The sequence below is a fragment of the Protopterus annectens genome, chromosome 8.part0 (genome assembly GCF_019279795.1).
Source record: "Protopterus annectens isolate FY-2018-M chromosome 8.part0, PAN1.0, whole genome shotgun sequence".
Lineage (NCBI taxonomy): Eukaryota > Metazoa > Chordata > Ceratodontiformes > Protopteridae > Protopterus > Protopterus annectens.
This window is the reverse complement of record NC_056741.1, coordinates 1083997761-1084023140: the sequence shown is the minus strand read 5'-3', so window position 1 is coordinate 1084023140 and position 25380 is coordinate 1083997761. Positions and strand designations below refer to the sequence as shown.

Here is a 25380-nt window from a genome sequence, read left to right as displayed (position 1 = left end):
AAAATAGTCATAGATCCAATTAATATAAATGCACTATTACATTTTAGCATAAAAGCAGCAACCCTTCCCTGAAATCCATAATACACATCCTAAAAAACATCAGAACTTAATGTTTTAATAAGTACCATCGCACCCATTGTTTTAGTTATTCCAAAAATGATTATATATTTCTGCACCTGATTTATATTTAATCGACGTGTACATACATTGCTGAATAGTCAAGCCATGAGCACCATTAATATTCAATGTCACACAGCATCTATAAATAATAAATAATAAGTATGTCCCTTTATTCATGCACAGTGTAAATGGATCCCAAAGCATAAGAAAAGGTACCATCTACCACACCCATGACATAAAAGGGAAAAAGAAATATGTATGGAAAAAAAAGATCTATAGAATGAATTACAAAAAAAAGTCCATTTTGCTTGAATATCACATTCTGGCTAAGACAAACAAAAAACCTAGGAAAGGCAACTAAATGATTCCAAAAATATATATGTCTTGCTTGAGCACTGCATTCTAACTGAGACAAATGAAAAATCTGGGAAAAACAGCTAAATAATTCACAACACAGAAAGTTTGTGCTTGGCTTTTTATACAGAACAGAAAAAAAAATTGAAACTGAACAAAAAAAAGGATTTTTTTTGGAAGGGGGAGGTTAGCCACCCTGCACCACCACCATGTGGGTGAGAGCACATCCACACCCCCTACGTATTGTATATACCATCTCCAACATTGCTCTACAATGGGGAAAGGGCAACCTCATCAGTCCCCACTGTCCGCAATCTCGGACCAAAACAAAGCTGGCAATGTTCGATTAACTGGGCCAACTACCTATTCTTGGATGTGATGAATGCATCATTCGAACACCTCGATGACACCCATATATATATATATATATATATATATATATATATATAGCTAGATAGATATAGATTATATATATATGTATATATATATATATATATATATATATATATATATATATATATATATATCTTTAAAACACATCAATGACTCCCATATATATATATATATATATATATATATATATATATATATATATATATAGATTTTATATAAATATATATATATATATATATATATATATATATATATATATATATTTTTTTTTTTTTTTTTTTTTTTTATTATTAGTTTTCTTGGGTAGGACGTTGACTACAGCGGACAATTTTCGGACCCGCCAAATAGAGCTCACTGATGAGAAAAATAGCAACATTTACATTCACAGTAGCTCTATTTCTGATATTATTCATACCTTAAATGACAAAGTATTTTCCAATTCAGATTTACAGACAGGGAATTAAAACTGTTATTATGTTAATTACAACACATTTTAGGCTAAAGAATAGTAGATATTAAACTTTGGAATTAAGTTAATAGTCAAAATGTTCCAAAGTGTACAACAGCAAACTTTAGAGGAAATTTAGTGATGGTAACATGTTATAATGTATTAAAGGTTCCAAAAAGATAATGGCATTATCATGAAGATAGTGTTTCAATAATTGAGTGCAGACTGACTTGAAGAATGCATTTGTGAATTTAATAAGCCAATGTTTGTATTTTGCAGGACTATATTCTCTAAATATGGTATTTTATGAAGCCCTAAAACTGTAACTGATGTTCAGCAAGTTAACCAAGTTCTCACAAAAATCCTACATAGCTATGAGAATCCTACGAGGCATGACTATTTACTTATTCATATGTCATATATTCTAATAAACAAAGAAATGTATAAGATTATAACTATGGAAATGAACATGAACAACTCATACAACCTCCCAAAATCTAGACTTACACTATGCCACACTGTTGGGTCTATTATTGGTTCCCAGTAACACTACGAGCATAACGCTTGTGTGAATGCAATTGCACATATTAAACCATAAGAAAACACAGTCGCCTTAAAAAACTAAAATAAACAAATGAATGTAAATGTTTAACTTTGCTATACCACACAGACTTATAAAAGTAAAAACAAACCTACTAAACACAATACTGAACAAAACACAGCATGTCTGAAAATAAAATAAATAAATAAAATAAATGTAGCAAAGTATTTTTATGGGCTGCAATCCTGCATCTCCATATTTGGTAGGTTACTGCCTCCAAGCCCCCTAACTTTTGTTATACGAAATTTATGATTACACAACAGTAAGGAAACCGTATGATGCTCAATCCACTACAAACACCTAATTTATGGAATAATTTGACCGGAATGGTCCTGGCAATTTGAGATTGTAAGAAATGGTAAAGCTGACTACGCATTTCAGGAGTCTCACATGCAATAAAAAGTGCTTGAAATAATGTGATGCTCCCAAATACTCTTGCAGATGTCTGGTAGACATTGCTTTACCTGAATAACAGAACATCTAAGATCAGGTGTCAGTAAGTCTCTACTCAGGCAATGAAATCAAACATATCAAAAATTCCTGACCAAGGTTCAAGTAATAATACAATGCAGAAACTGGCATAGTGTGGTTTGACTCATCAAAAGAAACATAACGTACCGTAGATGCAATTCTAGAAAGATTTGATGTTAGTCATGCAAATCCATGGATGCAAAGAAAAGTTAAATTGCCTAAGCAAGTTATCCTCTTACACATACTGAAATGTATGTTTTGAAACAAGGTTTAGGTATAATTTCACCTGTGAAATGCTTCCACTTGTATTTGTATGGAGCACCATTCTTTCTTGTAACAGACTACATGCCATCTGCTATTATTTGGAATAAAATTATAGGTACAAATCATCAATCAGGATTAAGAGATGTGGACTCTGAATATAGTCCCAAAGTTTTACTACGCTGTAGTGAGAAAAGATGATGATGATGACTCAGGGAAAACAGGTGGATGCCTATGTGGCAGCAGAGAAAGAGTGGTAAGGTGCAGAAAGCACTAAAAGAAAAGAGGCACCAAGCCGGATGGAAAGGCAAGCAGTGGGAGTCTGACAGTCATGGAGGAAATGTGGAAGTGGGCTGGGAGGACAGGATAACAGGAGCAATGGCAAGGACGTTCATCACATAAAAGGGTATCGACAACACAGACTGGCGTCAGTATGAAATGAAAATGAAAATCTGAAGAACCAAAGTGAGGAATTTGTAAGGTAATAGATTAGTTAGATCCTGTCAGTGTCACCTTATAATTTTGGTGATGCAAAGAGCTCCGTCTGCTGTCTGTCACCATTCAATATTTATTTCTATTTTTATTTTTAGTTTCCTTTTCTCTGTAGTTACGGCTAAACTGTGAGCACTGTATAGAACATCATGCAAAGATATGTCATTTGCTACATATTCTTCATAGCTTTCACGTTCACTTAAGTTGTTTGCTACTTTGTCTCAGCCTGCAGTGTTTTTGTAAAGACAATAAAAATATGTTTGGCAAACGAGAGACAGATGATGAAATTGTAGAACGATAATGCTAGAAGTAGCTATAAACTACTGTACTATATGTTGTGTGTGTTATTATGACTATAACTAAAAAACTGTTGAAAAGTATTCTTCTACAGCTGTGAAATGACAATGAGTAGTCGACCTGCATACGAGGCAATTAACGTTCATAACAAAGGCTTCCTGTGTTGAAGTTCCAAGCACATTTGTTTTACTTTATGTTTGCATGCTGACAGATCATAAAACTATGCACTTTTTTTTACCATTCTTCATATAATAGAGTCCTGATATGTGTATCTAGTCAGAGCATATTATTTTCTTCTTTTATTCAGTTTTTATTATCAGAAAGAAAAAGACAGAAGCTGCACTGCGGAGTTTTTATTACTGCTATCATTAACCGTACAAATGCTCAAAGGCTGACACCATTTTTTATCTCCAGAGGAAACTAAACTGCTATACAAAATGGCGGATATTAACCCCATAGCAGCATAGTAAAAACTGTACCTGTTTTTAGATCTATCACTTTCTCAGTCATTTCTTTTGTATTACACATCAAAATTAACAAAGTATAACACTGGGTTGTAATTCAGTGAAATGAATTACATATATTTTCTTATGCTATGTTTTATCTCTGATGATACCTTCCGATAAATGCCTGTCATCCACTAGTTTGACTGGCCAGTAGATCTGCATTTCTGCCTGTTTGGTTACTCACAAAGCATTCTGGATGCTTCTGAATAGCAGGGTTTGGCAGAATACTGCCTCCTTGCCTAGACAGTGCTATTTAACACCATTTCAATGCTCATGGCTATGAGAACTGTACAGATGGTGGCATCACTCCAACAAAGCAAGCAGCTACAGAAAAAGAAAAAGCTCATACAGAGACTAAAACTCTAAATTAAAAAGAACTACTGACTCTCTTCTTTTCTTGCAGTACTAAATTGATTGTAAATGTATTGGCTTTTCCAGCTGTGAGCTGACTGGTCTGTTTTCATCTACCGCTGCAAACTATTTCCCTCTTCTAAGGTGGCAAACAACTTGCCAGAATTCCCTGTGCACCACAGTGTCCCAAGAAGAATGTATATACTGCACCATAAATCACAATATTTATTTATTTTTCTACTATTTAACAATTTCAACATGCAGATAATATAGTCTTCTTTTTTAATATGAAACATTTCTATAAACATGCAGTAAACTAGAAAAGAAAGGGTTCCATTTGTTCAAGCCAAGAATGCCTAAATGAAATATATACTGCATTATTTCCACACAATGGCAAAGATGCTTAGAGGATGATTAGCCATTACATGATAAAATATTTTATATCCTATACATAAATCGCTTGATTAAACAAAGCAACACGGTGATTCAATGGCTCATAAAGCCAACCGACTTTGTCATGAATTCATCCTATAAGTGATTTTGATATCTATATAGGGGAACTGAAACGAATAAAACATGATGGCAAAACTTAGAAACTTCACTGTACAGCATGACTGACAGGAAGACCATACATTGTTATATAAACAAGTTGTGGCAATCTTCAACAATAATTATCTCAATAATGAAAAGATATAGTTTACATATAAGTATTCATTATAAAATTAATCCTAGCCCCCAGAAACAAGAAACGACCAAGATCTCATTCCTGCCTAGACTTCCATCATCATGGTGAGAAACAAAAATTACTTCTATCATTCAACTCCTGCTACACCAGAAGCAGATGATAGTATTTCCTTTACAAAGAAAGCTGCCTTTGTTAAACCATCAATGGAGGAATCATACTTTGCAGAAACCTCTCTGTTGGCAATATAGATGCACAGAAATTAAGAAAAGAGAATGGAAGGACCTAGTCAAAAGGATCCAGCAAAATACAAGAAGTCGGTCAGGGAAGATGATGAGGTTAAAAAATATGGTTGCACATTATAATTATCAATAAAGGTATTATTTTAAGAAGCAGAGACACAGTGAAAGTTGCTCCAACTAGCAGACATCAGGTTTGTTGCACAGATCCTGAGCAGCATAACAGCATCATTTGAACTTCTCTTTCATGTGACACCTATATTCCTTTCATGCACTAAGCAGTGCACAGCACGTATCAAGTGGGAAATCCAGGGTGTGGATACCCATGTATTCATGGAAGTCACACATGCAGTGATACCACAAGTTGTTGCAGTAGACTGTTCAACAATGTAAAAGGGAAAACCTGGCAGCTAGCAAGAAGGACTAAGGCTATGAGCTGGTAAAGAGATGCTGCTTGTAGTGCAGAATTTGATTCTCTCTGCAATCTCTTGGCGTGCTGAGTGACTCTGTGCAAGTAATTTAACCTGGCAGTGCTCTGGCGCAACTGAGATATTGGGCTATGTTAATGAATGGCCTTCTGCATCATGTCTACTAATCACCTATGAAGCTAAAATAAACTATACTGTGAAAATGAGAAAAGGGTTTCACATATAAAAATGCAATACTTCATGTATAAAATGTCTGCTGGTGGCAAGTTTTTACAAAATGTACATGGTCTACAAATGCAAAGCTGCACAGTGAGCAGGAATCATGTTTTCTTTCTTTTACTGGCATTCCATCTCAAAATTAAAAACAGCTTCTTATAATCATTAAATGCTCATTTCTTGTCACAATTCATATTTAACAGTTTATGAATCAGTGAATCAAAATCTATATTACAATCTAAAAAAAAAGTCCTCTGGTAGCCCATTGTAAGGGACATATGTGATATTGTTAGTATGAAATATAACTGTCATTCTACTTTCATTTAGTGAGCAAGTAACTGTTTTTTTCTTCCCATCCTTCATACTATCATCCGCATGCAAGACTGAACTTCTTTAGAATATCAAAGTAGAAAAATATACCATAGCCATTCTGGTGGCATAAAGGGACAAAGCCCTGCCTACATCTCAGCAGACACAGGTTCAATAAGTGGCTCGGGTGATTGTCGGAGCTGCAGGGAGGGATGGGCAAGCCCACCCTGGGGGGGGGGGTGCTTGTTGATGATACTCCCTAAGCAAAGGCATGGTCCAAAAAGGGGAGCTGCCCTCAAACATAAATAATGAGTGTGGGGGCCAGTGAAAGGGTGGGTAGGGCATATACAATAAAAAAAAATAAATAAGGAAGCACAGGTGACTGAGTCCACATTATACCCTTAAGATCTATTACTGGCTCCAGCAATAATGAAGTACATCTGGGAGTAGGGTTAGAAGGAGGAGGACTGGTAGACCTAGCATGTCTTGTCTTGGGGACTGGGCTGTTAAAAATGAGGTTTGAGGGGACCAAACAAATTAAAAAAAAAGTAAAAACACCAAGCAAGTATTTTTCTTTCTACCCATCCTTCAAACAAACTTAATCACAGATGGTTGAACTTGTTCTTTGGAATATCAAAATACTAAAAACTGTTAAACTGATGTATATAGCAGCATAAAATCCATGTTTTTGACCATATATGCAACACCAGTTCAGAATGTGAAATAACTGACATGCCACTCATTCATGTATATTACACTACTGAACAGACTACGGTTATTAGAAAGTGAGATACGGAAGTAAAGTGTTAACATGGCAGTGGATACATGAAGACTGAAGAAAGAAAACAAAGAAAAAAAGTGTTTGCAGAGAATATTATCCATCAGCCAAGTGAAACGCAATACCACTGGCAGTCTCTGTGATCTAAACCCTGAACATGCTGCTGTAGGCTACTCACATAAGAAACAAATGGGCATCATGTCACGTGATGGTAATATATATCAGCAAGTTGCATTATTATCTCTAATACTCCAGAGAATCAGCTATACAGAAGTCATAGCAAGACAACTGACTGGTATTTCAGCCAACAGTGCATTCTTCCTAAAGGTTGGTAGTACCCCAGCGGCATAAGCTGTGCATGCCCATGAAAAGTCCCTCTAGGAATTTTGTAATAATTGGTGCTTCACATTGGTGCCAAAAAGTAAGTAAACATTTTAGTTACTATGTAAAGCTACTCTCTGAACTCAGCAATGCATGTTTTTTGAATTTGGTCAGCTTTTATTTTGTAACTAAAAAACATTTTAGATACTATAAGTGAACAAAAAAAAAAAAAAAAAAAACTAAATATCGCGCCGCAAAGGACAAATATGGAACTGTCCAAAATAAAATGAAAAAACTAATAATATATACAAGGGCAGTCACGAATCAGGCAAGCAGCACAAAAGTCCAAGCATACAAAAAAATAAATGTATTTGTTAAAATTGGTAAGCGCTTTCACATGGAGCTTCATCAGACCATAAAGAACAAAGTGGTCACAATTCATTTAAATATATTGCATCAACTCACTCTGTCTTGATGCATCAATTTAAAGTGAAATCACAAATTCATAAAGACATTTATGTCCATATCATAACCATTCATATAAAAGCATTCAATTCATATGCAAACCATAGACTTTCAAGAATATAAAATTTACAAAGAATATATATATATATATATATATATCAAAATTATATATATATAAATGTTGCACAATATATATTATTAGCTATCAAATATTTTTATATAGTGATTGTTGTGTGTATAGTTATATGTTTACTTTCATCTTTATATATATATATATATATATATATATATATATACTTTCTCTGTATACACAGTATCTATGGTTGATACACTTTGTTTTATTTTTATGGTGCATCAGTATTTGTATAATTTACTGCTTGTTTACTTACTAAGTTACAATAACAAACAGAAGAGATTTCTGCAATAGTACATTTTGTTTTACTAAGTTTAGTGTTTTAATTTGCATTCACCACAGAACAGTTGTTTAAATTAAATATTTAGAAGAGAGAGAGACTGTCCAAGTGTTGTGTTACCTGAAAGTTTGCATGTTCATTGAATGAAAACAGTACAGTGACAGATAAGGCTTAAGTTATATTCACTTCATGATGCAGAGACACTCATAAGTTCATTAAGTAAAATGAAACACTGTCAAACTAGATCATACGGTTACAAAACACACATATGAAGTAACCCAGAGCTGCAAATATTACTTGAGACAAATATTACTTATTATTTAATCTGGTAATAGTGCAGTGGTTAGCATTGTCACCTCACAGCAAGAGGTTCCCTGGTTCGATCCTTGGCTGGGGTGCCTTCTGTGTGGAGTCTGCATGTCCTCCCTGTGGTCGTGTGTGTTTCCTCTGGTTTCTTCCCAAAGACATTCTGTAGGTGGATTGGACACTCCAAATTGGCCCTAGGTGTGAGTGTGTGTGCCATCTGTGGAAGGTTGGGTGCCGGGCTGGCAACTCAACACCGTAAAACTCTACTGCCAATCATGAGCAGACAGGTGATCCGCTGTGGTGACCCCTAACCAGGAAAAGCTGAAAGAAGATATATTATTTAATCTGGTAAAAGGGTGCATGATATTTATAGCATTTCATACATGATACTAACAAATGCTTACAAACAAGTTATTTACTTATTTTGCAGTTAACCAGAGGAGTTTGACAAGTGTGACTAGTGTGTTTAGAAAAAACAATATGAGATGCAAATGAAACTTTGAATATCTACTGCACTAGGCTTAGAATTCTGATAGCATTAGGACTTTAGTATGACAAAAGCCTATTAATACACAAATGTACCTCAACAAAGCAAGGAAATAACATGCTTAGGGATTTGGTAATGCCACCACAAAATCGGTCATATGCAGCAATGTATTAGGAGCTTCTTAATTTTGGATTACAGGCAAAAAAAAAAAAAAGATATCTCCCATCATAAATGCTGCTAAGACATTTCAGTATAATAATCCACTTAAAGTAAATTCTTGTAATAATATCCTGTTAACTCCCAAGCATAATATTTAACCATGCTATAACTGTGAAAAATCATGGAGTGCAGATTTCAAACAAGTTAGTGTCCAGCTCAATGCTAAAGATTTGTGACATGCTGAAAATATCATTCAGTTAAGGAACATTATAAAAATATTTTACATTGCCTTTGAATGATTTACCTATTTACTTTCATGTCCAGAGTGTATACTACATAACACTGATCAGAAGTAACAGTTCCATATGATATAACTACTTGTACAGATTCAAAACATGTGCATAGCTTTGAATTGGATTGGGCATCTGTTTAATGATAAACTTTGCCCACAAATATTTACAAAGTGTAAGATATGCAGATTTGTACATTGATTATGGTGCTATTGCAAATGATATTAATGACCAATCGTTTGGAATGCTCTTTTAAACAAAACTGGTTTACATTTTAAAACTGCAATTTTTTATAGCTTTGAACAGCCTGTTGCTTTCATTGGTAGTTTTCTGAAACATCTTTCTATCAGATCAGCTATTAACGAAGTAGAATATATCGCACTGTTAGATAATGGCAAGTCTCTTCATTTTTTGTACAGCAGCTTATCTAGAAATCATAAAAGACTTAAGTGATGCTTCCACTAATGCATCCTCAGATAACTTTTTACAATAACATTTTGATATGTCTGAATTTGCCAAGTTTAGCATTTACCAGGTAAAGTCAGAAATAAAACACTCTGTCAGCCACAAAGAAATGTATTATTTTATATTTGAACTAAATCGGAAACAGAAGTTAAACAACTAGAAGATGCTGACTTTATTAAGACAAATGGTGCTGTACCTGGGGTCTTGTCTATTGACACATATTTCTAAAATAATGCACCCTGTCTGAGTAAAATAAATGCTGCCTAACACCAGGCTGTACAGCAAGTGAATATTTCAAAACACCAACAGTAACTTGCAATAATTGTGATTTTAAATGACAGTGCAGTATCCTCCATGTAAAGACATAAATGTAGCTAACTGCACTCAGTCATTATATTATTTTTACAATACATCTTTGACTAAGAAAGTAAAAGAGAATAACCTTTGATAAAATTCAGCAGATGTGTTACAGAAATGTAAAGTACCCAGTCCTGAAGTGCATACCAGTTCTAGAAATTTAAGTGATGATATCATAATTTATCTGTTTATTTGACATTTGTTTACTGGGATAGTACAACTGGATCAACAGAACACATTTTCAGCAGAGGCCCAGGAAAAAGCTCCACATACAGACATATAAAACATTTCAAAAACATACTCCACGTACAGAAATTTAAAATATTGCAACACAGAAAATAATATATAGCACGATCCTTAAAAAGATTATTAACAGACATTTTAAGCATAATTCAAACATTTAGATGAGAGTGGACAGACATTAAGCAGAATTATGAATTTACTAACCAAGGCATGAGCTTTCTGAGTTTATAGACTGCCAAGACAGTTCTTCTCCTGGGCCAAAAATAACTGCTGTTTACCAACCTGCACCACAAACAGATTTCAGAGCTGTCAAAAGCTACTTGGAATGGGTAATTACTGTTCCATGTTTTTACATACTTTACTACAATAACAGAACCTCTAATATCACTAGCTAATGTATTTATTATCTATATCTAATATCACTCACTAAGAAAACAATACACAGGCTCTGGATCCAGTCCTAGCAAGAAATACTAAATAAAGCTAAACCAATGCCTTAACACAGAAATAGCCATGGCATCTTCTGACGCACCAAAAGAAACAGAAGTTAATGAAGACTACAAGAATAGAAAAACTTTATGCAATTTACGTATATACCCATGGAGCATGCCTGAGCCAACCATGCCTTTATTAATGCTGAACATAAATATTCTCAAACAGAGAAATAAACATTTGGCGTCATTCTTATTAGCAAACAATTTCACTTTTACTTGTACAGACACTCATTCACATACCACATGAAATTACTTGTAATAATCCCACATTCAAATTACCATGTAGGAATGAGGGGTGGAAACTGACTGCAGATAATTTTACTATTATGTATTAAAAAGGTAGAGGAAGATACAATGCACATTTCTGTAAAACAACCTGTATCAGCACATCACAAAAGATGCTGAAGAAGCATTATGTGGGCTTGTGAATCTAGGAGTAAATAAGCTTTAAATTAACACAGCATTTGTCACACTTTGACACTTTACAAACTTAATTTCAAGAAACAAACTGTAAGAATGACATCATATGGTTTTCTGATGGCAATTTATTTTTAAAAGGTCTGTCTAATTAAGCCAGCATTATTTAAAAGAAAATATTAGAAATGGCATTTGAGGATGTTAGCCATAAAAAAGAAACGATACTGAGAAAAAAGAAAATATGTGGTTTTCTGAACTAGGAAGTGACCTTATGAATTGCCAGGCAGCTCTTTTGCACAAAATGAAACACTGTTTCATAACTATCTTACAAATCAAGCCAATATTCTAATCAGAAACACAGAACTGCTAACTATGTCTGTGTTGCCAACTTCAGTATGCTATGCATTAACTGTATACAATTATGGATTTCTGGTATCAGCAAAATGTCTTCCCGTCCCACTGAATAACTACAAAAGCTAGCCTTTTGTGGCACCTGTTAATTCATCTTTAGCAAATGGATAAAGAACAGTTTTGAATAAAGTGTTTGGCTTTTGTCAAGGAATACATATTATAATAACAAAAATCACACTACCGCAGACATTTTCGCACACAAGACACGGAAGAAAGAAAAGCTTATATCAAAGACTTCCACATGACAGCAGCAGCATGAGCTCATGGTCCATTTACAGAAAAAATCTATCAAAAAATTCCATGTGACTACAGCGCCCTGAGCTCACTGTCTGTTAAAGGACTGATACATCTGTGTTTGAGTGACTATTTAGGTTATATAAAAATAGTGCTACTAGGACCAATTTAATTAAAACACTTTTATTTATTTATTTATAATTGTTTGCCAAGATAGTCCATTGGGCCACGAGGACCAGTTTTCAATGGAGTCCTGGGGAGAAAAGTTCCAGAAAATTACAAATTACAGATTTAACATAAGAGTAAGTTATTAGAGAAATATAATGTGTACAAATGAAGCAAAATTAAACAAATAGAAAAACACATAGTAGAGTGCACATATTAGTACAATGCAATAAGAGTAATATTTACAAACAGTCAAAGTTTTCAACAGTTTAACATATTAGCACAATGCAAAAACAGAAACAGTCTAAAATTTTTAACAGTTATGCTAATTCATGCAGTTAACTTCTTGGCTACTGAATTGTACCATTCTAAGAGTTATGTTAATTCCTAGAGTTTATTAGGGGTACAAAACAATGGGAGGCTATTATGAATTATAGCTTATAGAGAACAGCTATAGTGTAGGGAGATTATATGGGATGGGAGCAAGAGCATTCCCATGGTGAAGTTAGGTGTATGTGAAGTAAGGTTTTGAATGAAGAGAGGCTGCTGGTGGTGCAGATGAGAGATGGGAGGGAATTCCAATGGTGTGCTATTGAGAAGGACATTAGACGTTTGCCTGGTGGATGGCCAGGTTTATGCAGTTCAATTAGATTTGGGGAATATTTACTATTAATACTAATATAGCCACTATATACTATTAATATTTTCTGTAGGGCAAACCTCCCCACACTACTTAGATTCCAGATACTGCCTAAGGCTTTTGCCACCCCTATAGTGCCTTTTTAGGCAAGGTTAAATGACAAATTCACCACCGTAACAGGTACAAGCAAGTAAAATTGGAGGGTAATGCTACTCAGTGCTAGAAGTCTAAACCTCAAAATGCATTCACTCAAGGCACTCCTTAAAATAGAGAACATTGGCATCTGTGCAGTGACAGGGACCTGGTTCAAGGCTCAAGAGAGCACCCCTGCATTACCAGGCTATAATTCATACCACACCATTCGGCCACCTAACCTGGACCGAAACACTAAAGGTGGAGACATGTCCACATTCATTAAGGATATCCACACCTCCAGGCTAGTTGCTCAGCTTAATGCATCCGAGAATATCCAAGTGCAACTAACTCTAGGCAAGACTGCAATCCGAATTGTAACTTGCTACAGATCCCCCACCATGCCCCAGGATTCCCACTCCTCATTTCTTGATACACTGGAAAATATTAGGGTACAACCCAACACCCACATAATGGGCGATTTCAACTACTCCACCATTAACTGGGAAAACTACTCATGTACCAAGCCTTTTGCTAAACGTTTTCTGGAATTCATAAATTCCAACGCCTTGGATCAACTTATCCACACCCCCACCAAGGGCAGAAATATCCTAGACCTGGTCATTACCAACATGGGCGACTGGTGTTCCACGCCAGAGGTCAATTCCTCATTGGTCAGATCCGACCACAAGCTAATCACCCTAGACATCCACATCCCACCCCCACCCCCCATTAGTGAAACCACCATAAAAAATGTCTCCAAAGCCAACTCCACGCTTCTTAAGACAGAAGTGGCAAACTTCACGACACCCATGCAGATGGACAATAGAGGTATGACTGCTGAATCCTACACAAATGCACTTTATCAGCACTTACACAAGTGCATGGATCATGCTTTCCCTAACAGAACCAAGATGCTATCCTGCAAAAAAGGAAGCCAGTATGGTGGTCCCCTGCCATAAACAAACTCTACAACAGAAGAAAGAAACTGTTGCAATAAAAGAGTAAAATCCCATGATTGGAGGAACTCCCTGGTCAGCTTCAGTAAAAAGCTGAGATCCCTCATAAAATCATCCAAAGCTAGTTACAAAAACAAAATCACCACTGATTCTAAAGACAGCCACAAAGCATTCTATAGCTATGTCAAGAATCTCAATGGCAACACTCAGATCTGCTCTCAGTTACAACACAATGGCACTAAATATACAGAACCAACTGATATTGCCAACATCCTGGCAGATAGGTTCATTGTTAACTTTACCCCTCTCTCACCCCTAAAGGGTCCATCTCTATACCAGAAGAATGCAAAGTTCCTGTAATCATTGCTGCACAGGTAAAAAAAACACACACTCCAAAGCCAGGAACACAGCATCCATGGGACCTGACAACATCCCAGGCTGTGTTCTACATGAACTACAGAATGAACTGGCACCCCACTTAAGCACCATGTTCAATCATAGCCTCACCTCTGTATTTGTGCCCACTGAATGGTGCATAGCGACGGTTATCCCACTCCACAAAGGGGGAGCTACCACAGACCCCAGGAACTACTGCTCCATTAGCCTAACGAGCCTGGTCTGCAAGGCCATGGAACGTATCATCATGGAACTTATAAACAAAGACATCAATAATCTCCAAACTCTGGAGCCCACCCAGTTTGGATTTGTAAAAGGCAGATCATGTCTCCTATAGATTTCTTTGAAGCAGTCACCAAAGCTGTAGACAAGGTTAAGGTGGTTCATACAGCCTATCTAGATCTCACCAAGGCTTTTGACACCATCTCCCACTCTGGTATTATAGATAAACTCACTAAACTAGGTATAAATCCCTAAGTCACAAGATGGGTTGCCAACTGGCTCACTGACAGAACCCACACTGTGAAAGTAGCAGACGCTAAATCTGTCTTCTGACCAGTGAGAAGTGGAGTACCACAGGGTTCAGTCATGGGTCCTCTCCTGTTTGGTATCTACTTTTCTGAAGTACAGGCTAACACAGAAGGTCTTTGGCTAACGAAGTTCGCAGATGACTGCAAACTAGGAGCCATAATCGAAACTCCGAACAATGTGGACAGCCTACAAAAGGGCCTCACTGAGACAGATGCCTGGTGTCAAAGTCATGGCCTCAAGCTCAGTGCCAAAAAGTGCATTGTCATCCCCTTTGGTAAAAACTCTGTACCCATGAGCTACCACATAGGTGGTAGTCTACTTAACACCAAAAGTGTGATAAGAGACCTTGGGACACAGGTGGACAGTAGTCTCTCCTTTGATAATCACTTCTCCACAGTAGTCAGGAAATCCTTCTATGTGGCACACCTCATCACAAAAGGTTTCTCATCCAGGAAAAAAGAGGTCATTGTTCCCCTGTACTCGTCACTCATTAGACGCATTATAGAGTACAATGCCCCTTTTGATATGTACCTCACAAGACATCTACAACAATGGGAAAGGCTGCAGAAATACCTCACAAAGAGGATTACTGGCCTCAAACAGATGCCCTAAGCAGACCGTCTCAAAAAACTCCAGCTTTACTCCGTCGCATATCGCCTACTCAGAGGCGATCTCTGCCTAACATACAAAGCTATGTCAAACCCAGAGCTGTTGGACATGCTCCACTTAGAGAAATCCCAATCACTCCAAGCTACATGCACTAGGGACCTAAACCTTGTCACCATAATAAACAGAACATGCTGGAGGGATAGATTTGTGTCCCAGTGACTTCCCATACTCTGGAACAAACTACCTATCTATATCAAACAAAGCTCCTCATTAGCACTCTTCAAGAAAAATCATGATGATTGGATGGGAAAAGAAAATTCAACCTAGGGATCACCTCTGGGGCGCTGCTCGACAGGGGCACAGGAAAATAATTTTCTTGGGTGGCGAAAGCCAGGGTACCTTTTTGGCTAGACTTATATAGGCCCTAGGGCCAATAACCTAGTAGCTACCTGTGAATCTATGAACCTACTTTGGGGGGATTGTAACCATTGTGGATTCCTTTATAATATATTTAACTCTCATGAACCTTTGGGTAAAGGGACATAGCCCTTTCACAGTAGCGTTTGGCAAGGTACACACATCTGACAGTAGCAGCAATCTTTCACCAAATTACAGTCTGCAAAGCTTTTCTCATTCAGAAACAGTTTTGTTTAATTATGAGCCATCAATGTGTCATGTCCCTAATACTGAAGGCAAAAAATAAGCTTCCATTTGATGATCAAAAGTTTAGTGAGTATGCAAACTATATGACATATGTGCATGTGTGTGTGTGTGTGTGTGTGTGTGTGTGTGTGTGTGTGTGTGTGTGTGTGTATATATATATATATATATATATATATATATATATATATATAAAAGCAGAATACAATCACGTCATTATTGCCACAATCCAGTGGAATTGCAGTGAATGTTATAAAGAGAATGGGAAAATTTCTAAGACTATCCCTACCAAGTATGTACACTGGAAACAACAGCTCCATGTTTCCTAAGGCAGTATGGAACTACTCCCTATGCTTCCACTGGGCATTTATCTGTTGAATTGTTACTGAAGTCCTCCGTCAATACTTTAAAATTAGCACTTGCTGACAAGTCATCAAATATTTCTAATGAGAAATTACTAATCCAAGATGCCCCAGTTATGTATGCCACATGGCTTACAACTAATACCACTAGTTAAAAACTTATTAAACCAGTGCCTTAACATGTAACACATACAAAAGGGTCAATTACAGTTGTCATACACAGTGACTGCAGAGTTATAAACAATGCTTCACATTGTCTACACTTCCATGAAACTTACTAATATTAATAGCTCTAATTATAATGACCTTTCTATCCCAGAGCCCATTCAGACTGACTGCAGTGTGTAGAGACATTTATCTCTGATACTGAAAACCTCAAGCATATCTAAAAGACTACATTTTTAATAAACCTATGTTAGAATTCTTAAATGTATAACTTACTAATTTTTCTATCCTGCTGCACACATGGGGTATAGCACAGTGACCACCAAACAGTTCACGCTGACATACATTTGTATACATACCACTACCTTGTGGATTTGTACCATTTATTTATACAATAAAAGGTCATTAGTATTCCAAACATTGCACACTGATTGGACACTCATTCAGCCTGCCCATTGCAAATTGAGCATATCCCAAAAGAAAGAAGTCCAGCTGCTTAAGTTTTCTTCGGTGGATGTCTTTCTATTGGAATATGTTCCTTAATGCTATCTAAAAGATATTTAGGAGACACAGTGTTCAATAACAGAAATACAAGGGATGTTCTGCAAAACTGTAAATAGATAAGTATATTTACCAACAGTACCACTGATTGTACTGCTGGTTACTATTTCTCTCAGTTTTGTAGAACACCACTGATTTTCCTCACATGTTTTGGCACATCCCTTGTAATATCTTTGTTTTTCACCGCACACTATGAAAAATATAAAGCAATCCTCAACTACCTTACTGCATCGTACTAATGTACTATGCAAGTGTGTAGATGGATATGTCACACATGCACAGTACATCACTATGAAGTAGAGGAAGTGGAGGAACACTAAAGTGCCATTATGCAATCAAATTATTTAAGAAAGGTAAGCAAATAATTTTATTGTATAATGGCAATAATCCATTCCTGGGTGTGGGTATCCCAGGATTTCTCACAGATTGATTTTGTTTGATCACTCGTGTTTCACCCTCATGATCAAACCACAGCAACAGTGGGCGGATCCTGGGATACACACACCCAGTCATGGATTACTGCTTATATATATATATATATATATATATATATATATATATATATATATATATATATATATATGTATATACATGGATTACTGCTTATGTATATATATATATATATATATATATATATATATATATATGTATATATATCTATATATATATATATATATATATATATATATATAGATATATAAATATATAGATATATATATATATATATATATATATATATATATGTATATATGGATCTACTTTTAAATACTGTAATTTCAGAATTCCGAAGACCAAAATACCAAGCCCGGAATGCTGAAATACTGAAACTTTAAAACACTGATGCCTATAATACTGAATACAAATGCGCAAACCTTACATACAACCCCCTATACCAAAATACCAATGCAGTACTATACAAAAACAACACTGTATACTTCCAAAAACAACAAAGAACTCTGTCAAAAATTAAATAACTACTCACTTACCTTGCTTCTACCCAGAACCCAGCTAAGTGGGTGGCTACACCCCCATACCCCCAACTATATATAACAGTTCTGGAATCGCACTAGAGTGGGGAAAAAGGCATAAACCTTTTTCTTACCTTATTGTAAGGTACACACTTCCATTACTGCTGGGAGTGTACGAAACGTTCACCATATTTTCTCACATACTTCCTATACAAATTTAAAGAGACATACCTCATTTGTGAACACTAAGGTTTTCCTACAGTAATATTGGTATTCCGATATCAGCACTTTAAATTTCAGTGTTATCATACTTGGTATTCTGAACTTTCAATATTTTTGGAGTTGGTATTTTAAAGTTTCAGTATTGTGAGATTTCAACATTCTGGTCTCAGTAATTTGGTCTTCAGGATTCTGAAATTATGGTGGTTAGAAGTATATACACACACATATATATATATATATATATATATATATATATATATATATATATAGGTTCACTTCAGAGTTTCAAAATACCAAAATCCCGAGGTTCAAAATATCGAACTCAGAACCTCAAGATCTTGGAATCTCAAAATTCTGTACCCCCCCCTAAAAAAACAGTCAACAAAACAAAAAACATGTTTTTGCAGGGCCCCCACTGCCCCCGCTACTTAAATATACCAATTCCGAGATCACACTGCAGCGAGGAAAAGGAAAATCTCCCATTCCATGCTGTATGCCATCTCCATTCAGAATTTCGAAGTTTTAAAACTTCAATCATATGGTCTTCGATCATATGAAATTCGAAGTTTTAAGCTTCGAAATTCTGAAGGGGACCTAAATATATATATATATATATATATATATATATATATATATATATATATATATATATATATATATATATAGATAGATAGATATATATAGATATATGTATATGCATATATACAGACATATAGATATATATGTTAAAGATTCCTTGATCATTTATTTCCCAGTAGGACAAGCACTTTTGTCATAAAATACACTTAATCAGATCATATCTTTTAAACAGGACATTTGAATTTTGCAGCAAGGGCCATGGGAATGGCAGTAGACCTGACTGGACAAGATACTATGGGGTGTATTTGAGTGGGAGGGTTGTGGTTGTTGGGGATTGAATCACCTTATTTGCATGGAAGTATCTGATTTGCAGGTTTGTGGTTGGTGGGGATAGAATTTATTTATTTGCACAGAAAGGACAAAACCAACTGCTGTTCCTTGTTCCTCTTGTTTCATATACCTTCACATTTGTCACAGATGAATTACCATCATAGTTTTAAACACCAACAATATATGAACAGGCTTTAAACATTTTGGAAATTGTCTGCAAAATCAGAACATTAGAAAAAATTGCTAATGGTTTGGCCAACCAAAGCCAGAGAATCCTAAGGGTTATAAATAATTTTTAGAAACCCTGCCAGGTCTTTTCCTAGTGCTGGCATCATATAAGACTGAAGCAAAACCTTTTTTATATGGATAGAACCTTAAATACCCCCACCCCCATTGTACTAACTTGAAAAGCACTTTCGCTTACAACCAATGAGCTTCCTCAGATCTTTTTAATTTAGACCACATTTTCAAGTGATCACAGTGGTTGAGGGTATTTATATTTTAAAAGATGTTTTGTAAAGCCAGCAAAAGAATCCCTATTTAATTAAGTAATCAGGAAATGAAAAAAACACTAAAGAAATAAAAGACATTGACAAAAACAAAAAGTGCAGTAAATATAAGGAAAAAAGTCAAAAGTAGTAAATGTCCTAGTGGTTTGTAATGGTGCTTAACACCAGTGTAAACAGACAAGTATGGTGCAAGACGTCAGCTCAGACTGGACCAGTGCTCGATAAATGGAAGTCTGTCCTGGTTTGGAAGGTGGGGTCGTGGAGATGGTCAATGTTTGCTCATGGCCATTTCCATAAGCTTTGGTCTGGTTTTCCTGGATGAATTGTGACTCTTATTATCCTTGAATTCTCAGTTGCCTTCTCCTCCCTGAACATCTTAGTGTGAAAAGGGAGGATTGTGCCACTGCCAAGCTAATTAAAAGCCATCAGGGGTGGGGGGGGGGTGATGTCTGGATGGTGATACTGTAACTGGCTGCTGTGAAGAAGGGCTTGGTGGAATTTTCAAGGAGTAAACTGATCCAGCTGACATCTGTGATACTGTGAGGGAGGTATGGCTGCACTCAAGTTGTTCATCTTGTGATTACTATAATAAAGTAGGTTATAATTCACATGTTTCAGTCATAAGATGCTTATAATGGAGCAACTGGTATTGAACTCTGGTTCAATACAGAAATTTAAGTGCATCTGCCACTCAAGCTCTCTTTTTTTTTCTAAAAGTGTTTTTCTTTTTGTTTCTATTGAGCTCTGTCTTGTTAACAGGATCCAGTACATGAAAAGATAATGTACTGCACCCTTTTTCTAGGTTGTGTTTGGCCAGGGTACTTCTAATAGTGGTTAATGTCAGATAGATGCAGGGGAATTCAAATCTTAAGCTTGCTCACTTTCTTTACAATATAGAACGTGGGACATTTGGAATATTTATCACTGTATATGACCACTTTGGTGTTACAGTCAGACCTATTCTTGCTGTAGAATTTTTTATCTCTGCTGGAACAGCGGTAATGATCTGGTCCACTAAAGTATTTGAAAAAATTGCAGTTCTGGGCTCTGCATTGCAGGGTGCCTTTCTCATTTGTCTTGCTTATTACTACTTTGGTTTTAGGGTTGTTCCTGACACCTTTTCCTTTCTTAAAAACAAAGCTGTGGCTGGTTTCTAGTATTTTGCTTATTTGTTTGTTGCTTTCAACAATGAGAGAGTTGTCCTGTATAGTTTTTCTCATCACCAGATGATCCTAGGTGAAGGTGATGGCCTTCTTATGTTTTAGGATTTCATTCTTGGGGGGTCTGTGCAGAGGCTTCTGAAGTCATACTTCAGTCTATTGGGGTGTTACAAGATGGCCTAGTTGTCTATTTGTTTTAAGGTGATTATTTGGTCTAGTATGCTGTTGAGCACATTTACTTTGCAGCCACTCATGAGGAAGTACCTTTTGAGATCATAAATGCCCACAATGAAGTCATTAATTTCTGCAGATAGCCTTGCCATCTATATTTGGTAATGAGCAGGTGAATGTAGGAGCATATTAATCCTGGTAGATTTTATGTATAATTTTGTAGGGAGGGAGCACATTTGCCTTAATTTAATGATGGTCAGGTTCAGGATATTGACTTTCTCTTTGCTATAACTAATCCTAAATTTAAAGAAGTTCACAGAGCTGCATATGTAATTGAAGGGTTCCTGAAGTTTCTGCTCATTACTATTTCAAATAATAAAAATGTAATTCATAAAATAAATATAACATCCAATGTGGCTTTGGAATTTAGAATTGTATATAGTCTCCTCTTTCCATTTAGCTAAGGCTACATCAGCCAGGCTGGAGACCAGGGTGACCCTCTAGGCAATACTCATGGTCTCCTTGTATACTTGGTTGTTAAATCTGAAGTAGTTATTATCTGATAGGGTCTGTAAAAGCTTTGATGCAAGTCCTAGCTTGCCTGGCAGAGCCCCTGTTCTGCAAGTAACTGCTTCCTCCACTGCTTTTATTCAGTAATGGTGAAGTAGTACTATATAAAGAGCTTCAAAACTGATGGTTACTAGAACCATGCCTTTATAGGGACTGATGTCCTTAATTTTCTTTAAGAAATTAAAACTGTCAAGGATAAAAGACTTGGTGCTAGCAGTAAGTAGTTTTATTGTGACGTCCAGTTAAGTCGAAAACATTTTGGAAATGAAGACCCACTGGCAACTAATGGACTAGGTGAGGTTGTGAGGCTTTTGGTGGGCTTGGGGATTCCAAAAAAGCATGGTATCTTTGGCCGGGGAACTGTTAAAATTTCTCATATAGGCTACATCTATTTTCTGGTACAAGGTGCTGTTGTCTTAACATGCCATGCGGCCAATATTGTTGTTATAAGAGGATGGTGTTTGTGACCTTAATGGCCCCTCCCTTGTCAGTCTTCATAACTCATCTACTTTTCATAGGTTCATAGGATCATAGGTTCATACTAGGCTATCTGCCCTAGGGCATTTATAAGCCTAGCCAGAGTGTGTTTGGCTTTCGCCACCCATTTTAATTTAATTTTGCTATGCCCTTTTTCGAAGTTAGTATACTGTGCCTCTGTCTAACTGTGACACAGAAGTGATACCCGGGGTAAACCTACGATCCCCCATCCACTCATCAAGATTCCTCTTGAAGAGAGTCAATGAGGGACTCTGCCTAACATGGACTGGGATTTTATTCCAGAGTGAAGGGAGCCTCTGGGTTATGAATCTTTCCCTCCAGCATGTCCTATTTATTTCAGTGCTGAGGTTCAAGTCTCTTGAGCGCGTAGCTCGATGGGATTTGGATTTTCTGAGGTGCAGCATGTCCATTAATTCCGGGTTGGACATGGCTTTATACGTCAGGTACAGATCGCCTCTGAGCAGGCGGTATGCCACTGAGTAGAGCTGGAGTTTCTTTAACCGGGCAACATATGGCATCTGTTTGAGCCCTTTGATCCTCTTGGTGAGGTACTTTTGGGGTCTTTTCAGTTGCTGCAGGTGTCTGGTAAGGTACATCCCAAAAGGGGCACTGTACTCAATTATGGGCCTGATGAGGGATGAGTAAAGAGGCACGATGACCTCCCCTGATCTAGATGTGAATCCCTTCATGATTAGGTGGGCTATATAAAATGTTTTTCTAACCACTTTGGCCACGTGGTTGTCAAATGCTATCAACTTGGGTCCCCTGGTCCCTAATTACTTCTTCTGTACTTAATGGATTACCACCTATGTGGTAATTTGTGGGCACTTTGTTTTTGCCAAAGGGGATGACTATACACTTTTTGGCTTTTAGCTTGATGCCATGGCTCTGGCACCAGTTGCCTGTTTCTATGAGGCCCTTTTGGAGGATGCTTGTGTCGGCTGGAGTCTCGATTATAGCGCCCAGTTTGCAGTCATCTGCGAACTTGGTCAGCCACAGTCCTTCCGTGTTGGCCTGTACCTCCTAGAAATATATACCGAACAGGAGATGTCCCAGGACTGAGCCTTGTGGGACACCACTTGTAACTGGTTTGGAGTCTGACATGGCTCCAGCAATTCTAACCATGTGGGTTCTGTCCTTGAGCCAGTTTGCAACCCATCTAGTGACATAGGGGTTTATATTTAAGCTGGTGAGCTTATCTATAATGCCCGAGTGGGGTAATGTATCGAAGGCTTTTGCGAGGTCCAGGTAGGCTGTGTGGACCACCTTCCCCTCATCAATGGCCTTGGTGACTGTTTCAAAGAAATCGACCAGGTTTAAGAGGCAGGATCCGCCCTTAACAAAGCCGAAATGGGTAGGATCCAGTGTCTGTATGTCCCCAATATCTTTTTTTATGAGGTCCATGATGATCCTTTCCATAGCTTTGCAGACCAAGCTAGTCAGGCTTATGGGGCGATAGTTTCCAGGATCCGTTGAGGCACCACCTTTGTGGAGAGGGACCACTGTTGCTGTACGCCACTCTTTGGGTACATATCCTGTGGTAAGGCTGAGATTGAACAGTAGTTTTATGTTTGGGTTTAGCTCTTCTTGGAGTTCATGTAGGATGCAGCCCGGGACACTGTCTGGTCCCATTGATGCTGTGTTTTTGCTTTGGAGAGGGCGGCTCTTACCTGAGCATCTGAGATGTCAGGGGCAGCACTCTGCTGGGATAGATATTTGCCCTTTGGTGGGGGGCGGTCTTTGCGCTGAACCTGTCAGCTAGGATGTTGGCAATGTCTGTGGGTTCGGTGTATTTTTTGTCATTTTGGACTACTTCTGAGCATATCTGGGAATTCACACCCAGGTTCCTAACATAACTAAAGAAAGCCTTGTGGTTATCCTTAGTGTCCTGTGCAATTTTTCTCTCGAAGCTGGCCTTAGACGATTTTATGAGTGCCCGTAGTTTTTTGCTAACACTGATCAGAGATGCCTTCCCTTTTTGGGATTTTGCTCTGTCATGTAGTAGCTTCCTCCTTCTATTGTATAGTTTGTTTATGGCTGGGGTCCACCAGACAGGATGTCTGCCTTTGGAGGATTGTTTCTTGGTTTTATTTGGGATTGCATAATCCATGCATTCCTGAAGGTGTTCACAGAATGCGTTTATAAAGGATTCTGCGGTCTGGGCCGTATTTTCCACAGGCCCAGGGGCTTTGAAGGATTCCACCTCGGTTTTGAGGAATGTGAAATTTGCTTTAGAGAAGTTTTTCACTGTGGTTTTCTGGGTAGGGGGTGGAGTCGGGATGTGAATATCCAGTGAGATTAGTTTATGGTCTGATCTTACCAGTGAGGGATACACTTCTGGTCTGGAGCATAGAGTCCCCATGTTGGTGATGATCAGGTCCAGTATGTTTTCCCCTCTTGTAGGAGTGGTAACAAGTTGTTCCATAGCATTTGCGTTTATAAATTCTAGGAACCTTTGAGCTAGGGTGTTGGAGCTAGAGTAATGCTCCCAGTCTATATACCTGAACAGAGCCAATAGTGTTGTCATTTTCTCTTTATTAATATTATGACATTGTTTTCCACTTACATTCCCTTTAAATATTTCTACAATGTCCATCTCACATTTAGCTTTGTAAGCATTAAAGGTTGGGTCCATGGGTGAACAAAAATCACTATGGCTTTTTCCACTTTCTTACTTGTGTCTGGTTGGGTCTGAGAAAATTGTCCTCTTTTTACTATACTTGTCCTGGAAAAGTACTTTAATATTCAGCTTCCTTATGAAGAGTTTCATATCTATAATGGTGTTTACCAGATGGTCCCTTTTGTGTGGAATGAAATTCGTACCTTTTCCTAAAACTTCCAGTTCCAATACTGAGAGTGGTTTTGTGCTGTTGTTCCAGACCTGAGTTTGAATCTTGGGTGGTGTCCACAAGTAATAAGCTTTACATTTCACTAGGTCCTTCTTGTCATTTTCTGTCCCTTTGTGGTTGTGAGGGTGGGTGTAGTGTTTTGGCTTAAGCGGGTTTGCCTGGGTGTTAGTGGAATTAGTGGTTGCACATTCCAGTGCATGTATGTTTGGTTCCTCTATGATCCTGAATGAACTTCGGCTGTTCCATGAGGGTGGGTTCTTAGGTTCAGAATCTTTACAGTCCCATGGGTCTCTGTGTAAGCAAAAAAATCCTGTTTTTTTTTTTTTGTGAGGTTAG

General features: G+C 37.1%; 1 long non-coding RNA gene across 2 annotated transcripts in view; it reads left to right on the top strand.

Moving 5' to 3' along the window:
• The first annotated feature begins 2917 nt into the window (after nt 1–2917).
• The window catches only part of LOC122809231, a 581217-nt gene continuing 558754 nt past the window's right edge, over nt 2918–25380 (top strand). For both annotated transcript variants that reach the window (XR_006365874.1, XR_006365873.1), the window contains exon 1: nt 2918–3129. This is a non-coding gene — a long non-coding RNA (uncharacterized LOC122809231). The remainder of the gene's footprint in view (nt 3130–25380) is intronic.